The following is a 6976-nucleotide window of genomic DNA, read 5'->3' on the forward strand; positions in this document are numbered from 1 at the left end:
GTTAATGTAAGTACAGTGATAGACCACGTTCAGTCCTTACAAGAGGACTTCAGAGCTAAACCTCTTCAAAAGCATTGGGTTGATTCTAAATTTATGTAAGAGTCCATACAGATCTTATAATGTCCACCAAATGGACGATTACGAGGCTAACATGTGCAGTGATGCTACATAATCAAACAACTATGAAAGTAAGTATGGTCATACAGGGCAAGAGGTACTCACAAGAGCAATGCAGTGTACAGTATAGTTGCGAGATTCTGTGGTCCCTTGAGAACGAATGTTCTTCTGCTAACAGTTTTCGTACAAGTGAGACATAAGGCAAATGCAGAAATGTAGTTCAAATTGTGATGTGATATCATAGATAGTACCTTACCTTACGCTGCAGCCGAGACCAATGTGTAACAAGATTATTCCAGTCACCGTCGGATAAATTTAGCACCGGAGACTTTACAGAAATTTTGTTCAGAGGCTTGCCATTGAAGTGTGCTTGCCTCAGGTAGGAACGATACTTCATCAATGAGTGCTTGAAAAGCGCAACCAACCCTTGCTCGTCATCACAATCCAGTTTGCGCCTCGCCTATTTAAAAGAATGAAATCTTATGTCTTCTGTCAGCAGAAACATATGCAGTAATGACCATGAATAACATTAGTACATTACTTACGCGTAAGTTGCGGAGGAAGACTGGAAATTGTTCTTTGTCTGTGGTATAATCTTTCCATGAAGGAAAGATGCGCACAAAGTTCCTGACAACAACATAAGCTTCGTCTTCTAAACTTGGAAGAAATGGAACATGGGTCCTATTTGCTGCAATTGGGGCTCTCTCTGGTTCGAAAAGGGATTTGGCAACTGGATTTGGTGTACTCTTTGCTAGAATGGGGTTTTTGCGTCGTACAGCTGGTGCTATGTCAACTGGCATAATCATACTGTTTGCTGCAGTTGGGGTCTGTTGAGTTGGGGCATCAGAAATGACCAGTGTAGTAGGGGTAGAGTCTGCTAGAGTTGGGGTATTTTGTGGGTCAGGTGATATTGCAACTACACCTAATGGGCTATTTGATTTATCAGGTGCCACTACCTTTTCCAAATACTTTGCTTGTGCTCCTCCACGATCAGCAATCGCCCTCTTCCTTTTGAACGTCTGATACACAAGAACAACATTTGAATGGATAAATATGGTATGATGACAGATGGAATATGTACTGAAAATGGATAGGCAGGGCGTATTCACATACACGATGTGTAAACTAAGCTAATGACAGTTCAACAAAGTAGAAGCAATGCAAAGCTTCAGTTGCAAGATATGTGCGAGCAATGTAACCTTGGAAAGTTAGAGCAAGTACCTTGATGGGTGAATAAGATAGGGCATCTTCCTCTGACTCCTCCACTAGGGAGCTACATTGACTTAGGCCTCCCTCTAGCTCAGAATCACTGTTAGGATCATATTTTGAGCATGAATCTGTAGGTGGAGAGTGTTTGCATTGCATTGCATCCAGACTTGATTTCAGTCCCTTAATGCCAAGTTTGACAGCCATGGCATTGTTCTTCTTTATTCTTTTCGTGCGTGCAAGCTCATAATCATTATGATGCTGTTCAGAATCTGAGATTCATGAAAACATAAAAAGTAGTTAGATTATCTATGGAATGCATTGCGGTTTCAACTCGGAGAGTGTCTCCCTATAAACCCCTGCATATGCAAAGTTCACCTCCCCAACCGTGCTGACCAGACCACACACAGAGATACACACCCGAGCGGCGAACATGCATTTTCGAAACTAATTTAGGAACATTTAGCTGACCAATGAAACAACTCTGTTTTAATAATATCAGATTCGTATTTGAACAACTAAGCTTGTTTAGCTTGATGGGTGGAGCAGTGTTATTATGACACGAAGCATGTATTCTGGTCGTATAGTGATCATAAAAGGGGGAAACTCTAAGCATATATTTTTTAGCAAAAGAGGGTTTCCCCTCTTATTTCTATTAAAGAAACCACCACGGAACCAACATGATCAATTAAACCCTAAGCATGATCAATTAAACCGTATTATGGTTGTGCCATGGCAGATTTGAAGCTGCAAACCGGAGAAATGATATTTAGCATCCATTGTTTGCTTCGAACTAAGAACTAAATTCTAAGAGCCGAAAAGAAAGTAGAGTAACCAAGTTAAGATCTATTTTCTGGTTGAGATCAAAAAGTTGAGGAGATATGAAGTACCACCTCTCTTGCGGCGTCATGTAGGCATCGGGGGTGCGATGGGTGTCGGTGGTGTTGAAGCAGATCTGCGACGGTAGACGGGTGCATAGGGGGATAAGTCCCGTTGTGGTGGAAGAGAAGGTCGTGTGAGCGGCCCCGGCAAAGAGGACGACGGTGCCGATGAAGCGAGAGGACGCGATGCAAGGCTATTGTTCCGTCGCCGTGGATGAGAAACGTCCATCTCTAGCAGTGGAAGACGCGGTCTTGGTAGGCGCTCTGACATGGTGGAGGACGGTGGCGATGGATGTGGTGGAGGACGGCGGTGATGGATGGGGTGGCGGACGGAGGCTGGTGTGGGAATGGGGTGTTCTAGCGCGGACGGTGTATGAATGGGAAAATGGAGGGAGAGGTACGGGGACCCATGTTTTTGGGACGCACCTTTCTGAAATATGGGAAAGTTATGAACTTATCCCCCGTTTCAAATTTGGACGTCTCGTCGGTTGGGGATAGGACGATAATCTCGCATCTCCCAAATATTTGCCGGTAACTATTTCGGGCGAGGAGAGGGTGTTTTTCCGCCCACGGTTGGCGCCCACGGTGTATGAACGGGGTTGACAGGTAGGGCGGTTGTGTCATGTCTGATGGAAGTTACACATCTGCCCCTATTTAAAATATTAGCCTACATCTATTTCGGACGAGGAGAGGGTGTTTTGCCGCCCACCGTGTATGAATGGGGAATGGAGGGAGAAACAGAGGTCTTTTGGACGAGCTTGAATCAAATGAGTTTTGCCGCCCATGTTTGACGCCCACCGTGTCAGAATGGGCTTAGAGGCGGTCGTGTCACGTCTAATTGAAGTTACTAACCTACCCATATTTAGAGCAGTGGAAATCGGGCCGATGGATTGTCCGTGTAATGGGTAGACAGTAATTTCCATCTCCCAAACACTTGGCTTTGGGCAGCCGATGTGGGAGTGGACATTTTGCTGTTTCTTTTGAATTTTGGGACAATAAGCATCCACGTTTACCCTGGAAACTAAATTTGAATCCATTTTGTATTCCTATATGAATCTTTATAAATCATTCTATGTGTTTTTATATATCTTCAAAAGGATGACAAAGATGTATTCCACTGTCATATATGAATATGGTTTAAAAATGCCAATACTCAAATTCAGAAACTAGAATCCAGTTTAAGGTGAATTCGAATATTTGGAACACTTCATGTCTAACTCAAATGTCACACGCAGCATAATGTGTACTCCCATTTAGATATGTACACAAGTGATGTATCAAGATTCAAATACCGAGTCAATCAACCAATAATGCACGGAACTAACAGACATATAAACACTTATAGAGTATATGGATCAATAATATCAACTAACATGTACTTTTTTTTGGCTACAATAGCATCCTTTTTTAGCCAGCATCTTGGCCCTTTCCGATGCGTGCCACTTATGGTCCATCTATACTACTATTGCTGAATGCACATTCAGCCCGATTGGCATATTTGTAGGTCTGGCACAACAATCCAAATGAAATGTCTCCGAGTCTTATCAATTAATACAAACTTGTGCTCAAATAAAATTACAAACAAAAAAACAAAAAAACAATTATTACATGATCTCTAAAACAAATGGTTTGATTGATTACATGAACAGACAACACAAATGTTATTCAACTATGGAAAGAACATTTCACCTATGATTTACCAAGTAGGAATTTAATTTCCTTTTTTCCTTCAGGACCTTAATAATCTGGTCAGTCTCAGCTTGCTTCGTTTTGAAATCCACCAAATATTTAATGGTTGTCTTGAGTACTGCTTGTGATTGTGCTGTTTGCTTCCTCAACATGTCAACTTCATCTCTAAGTGCAGAAGCAGAATCTCTTTCTACCACTAGTTTAGCCTCTAAAGCATCAGCAGTTGGCAATTCATAATGCACGATTGGGCCGGTGCCACTGCTGTGGGATGATGCAACGTCCATGGGGACCTCGCTCTTTGATCTTGGGCTAACCTATTTTGCCATTAAAGTTCCGTTTGGATTCAGAAAAGTTGAAGTTAGCAAAACATCTCAACTGGGAGTTATAACAGCAAACCAGTTAAACAAACGAGGAATTAAAGAGTTTCAATTGGATGCTGAACAATAGTTATTAACATCATTATAACCCGCTGTTGCAGCAGCAAAGCAGTTACACAAACAAGTATATATTTAAGTTAAGGCAAACAGGTAATTCTTAACAGTAAGTATCAAACACATAGATAGGCGCAGTCTACAAATATGATTAACAGGCTGTGCCATTATGTAATCAATAACAAACTAAATTAAGCCAAGCAACGTAATTGAACAATTTTGCAATAAGTGGCTAACTAAAATTCCGAGAAGCAGGTAACTGAACTTACGCTAGTTCTTTGTACAGGCACACTGCAACTTCTTTTTCGCTTACAAGGTTGTACGAAGGAGACCATGGCATCAATTGAGTGGATACGCAGTCCCAATACTTCTTTCTTCCCACACTGCATGGGTAAGTCGAATGGTTAATCTGGTAAGATGGTGCGTCCTTGATATGTTATATGAGGACGTGTAGTCAGACTAGTTGTAGCCAAACACATCACACTGGCTTTTACTGTATATTTCATGCGACTACTTTTGGCATATCGAGATCTAAGCAATCTACAATAGGATGAAAAGACTGGCATCCTTCACATTATTGGCGAACTCAGTTCATAGAAACAAGCAATTCAACCATTCTGTGGGTAAATCAAAAGCGCCACTGGAATATTTTTCACTATCCAATCATACATGCAAAAAGGGGCGACGCCACCATAGGGGCTGGTATGGGCGGCCGCCTCAGGTGGCTGGAAAGTGTGCACCTAGTTTGAGTCGTCCAGGTTGGCCCGTGCTAGTTTTGTTCATCCCAACGCACGACCAGGCAATGTAAAAAATGAAGAAAAATGTTTCAATTTGGATGGGCCAATAACATAAGTGCAAGGCAGGCCCTATAGCAGGCTCGCGGCCCAAACGAGCGCCTCTCATATCGATCGACACCAGGAAAAATCCCAATTCATTCGCTCCAGCCTCCAGTCTGGTTCGCTCCTAACCTAGCCGCCGCTGGACAGACCGACGCAGCACTTCCTCACGCCCTCGTTGGAGGGCGGTCGTCAAGCTTCAAGCGAACAGAAGGACAAGAAGATGAAGATCCAACCCTGGGTGTAGCCTGTGTGGGAGGCAGCGGCAGCAGCACGGGCATGGCATCGAGCTTGCGCAAACGGACAGTCACAGCTTGCAAGAGTAGCATGCGCAACAAGCAGGTACATCACATCCCTGATTATATCTAATTCAACTCTTCAATTTCTAGCCAATAGTTAAACCTGACGGTGTTGTAAAACTGCTTGTATGTAGGGAATCTATGAGAGAATGAAACCGATTTCTACTTATTTTATAACTCCCTCAATCAATACTGAACTGACTGAATCTGATGTATCTAATCAAGTTTCCGGTGCAAACATACAAGCTCATGTTGTTCTTGAGCCTGAAGTGTCTAATGAACAGACTGCTAATGAAGGATTTGATGCAAACATTTTACATGCTCCTGGTGATGAACATATAGTGTCTAATGAGGGATCTAATGCAAGCATTTTGCAAGCTCATTGAAGGATTTAGTGTCTAATGATGATCTACTATGTTGAGAGAGACAGAGATTTGCAGGCATTGATGACAAGCAAATTATAGTGCATTTTCATAGCTCAAGGAAACGTCGAGGCCATCTACCAGAAAGTCCCCGTATCATGACAACATAGCATAAATACTTTTCTAATCTGTTGTTTGAAACTATTGGCATACTTGTGTAGGATAGATATATTGATATGCATTTTGCGCACTGGTTATACGTGCAATTACACTTCGATATTTTCAGCCAGAGAACGAATAAGTCAAGCAGGTACAGACCATGTTTGTAGTCCTTGTACACCATGTTGCATTTTGTGTTTTCTGGTGCTTGCATCATTTAGTGTTTATAATCTGAACTACTTTGGATCATTAGCTGGTTTTCAAAGTGCATGTAGGTTCACATTTCTCAAGTTATGTTGATTTCCGGAGTGCAAGTGCCTTCGTATTTTTAAGTTAAATGTTCGCCCCTGGTAACTTGAATTCGTGGATCAGCCACTGCACACAAATCATACACGAATGCCAGTACAAATTAAATGAAATGCAAGGACTTACGCTAGCTCGTTGTACAGGCTCACTGCAGCTCTGCTTGCGCTTGGGATGTTCCATGTATAAGTCCATGTTACCACTTGCTTGGATGTGCAGGCCTTGTGCTCCTTGCATCCCCCTCTGCATTTTTAACACGGCGAATGGTTGATCAAATAAGAGGAATCGACCTTGATGTTGTACCAGAGGACAGATACTTACAAGGTTATACGGGTGTGCAGGATGTGTACCAGATCCCGTAGCGCCGCCATGCTTCGCTAAAATATGGATTTGCTTGTTTCAGATGATATCTCCAGAAGAAATAAGAGTTAAGGTCAGAGTTGCATAGGCGTGTAAGCTAAGAGAGCAGTGAAAGGATATCCAAACATCGTCGGAACAGCGCACAAGGGAGTGATGTGTGGATACCTAGTTCGGGCCGGCGTTTGGGCATGCTCGCCTAGCTAGAGTGCAGGTCACTTCAGAGCCGTTGAGGGTGATGCGCTGGCATTGGCTGGCCGCGCATGGATGCAGATCTTGAGTGGCAGCGGAGCGCTATGATGCGGTGGACGAGACCGTTGGTGAAGCCCCAATGGC

Source organism: Triticum dicoccoides, chromosome 1A (genome assembly GCF_002162155.2).
Source record: "Triticum dicoccoides isolate Atlit2015 ecotype Zavitan chromosome 1A, WEW_v2.0, whole genome shotgun sequence".
In the NCBI taxonomy this organism is placed as follows: domain Eukaryota; kingdom Viridiplantae; phylum Streptophyta; class Magnoliopsida; order Poales; family Poaceae; genus Triticum; species Triticum dicoccoides.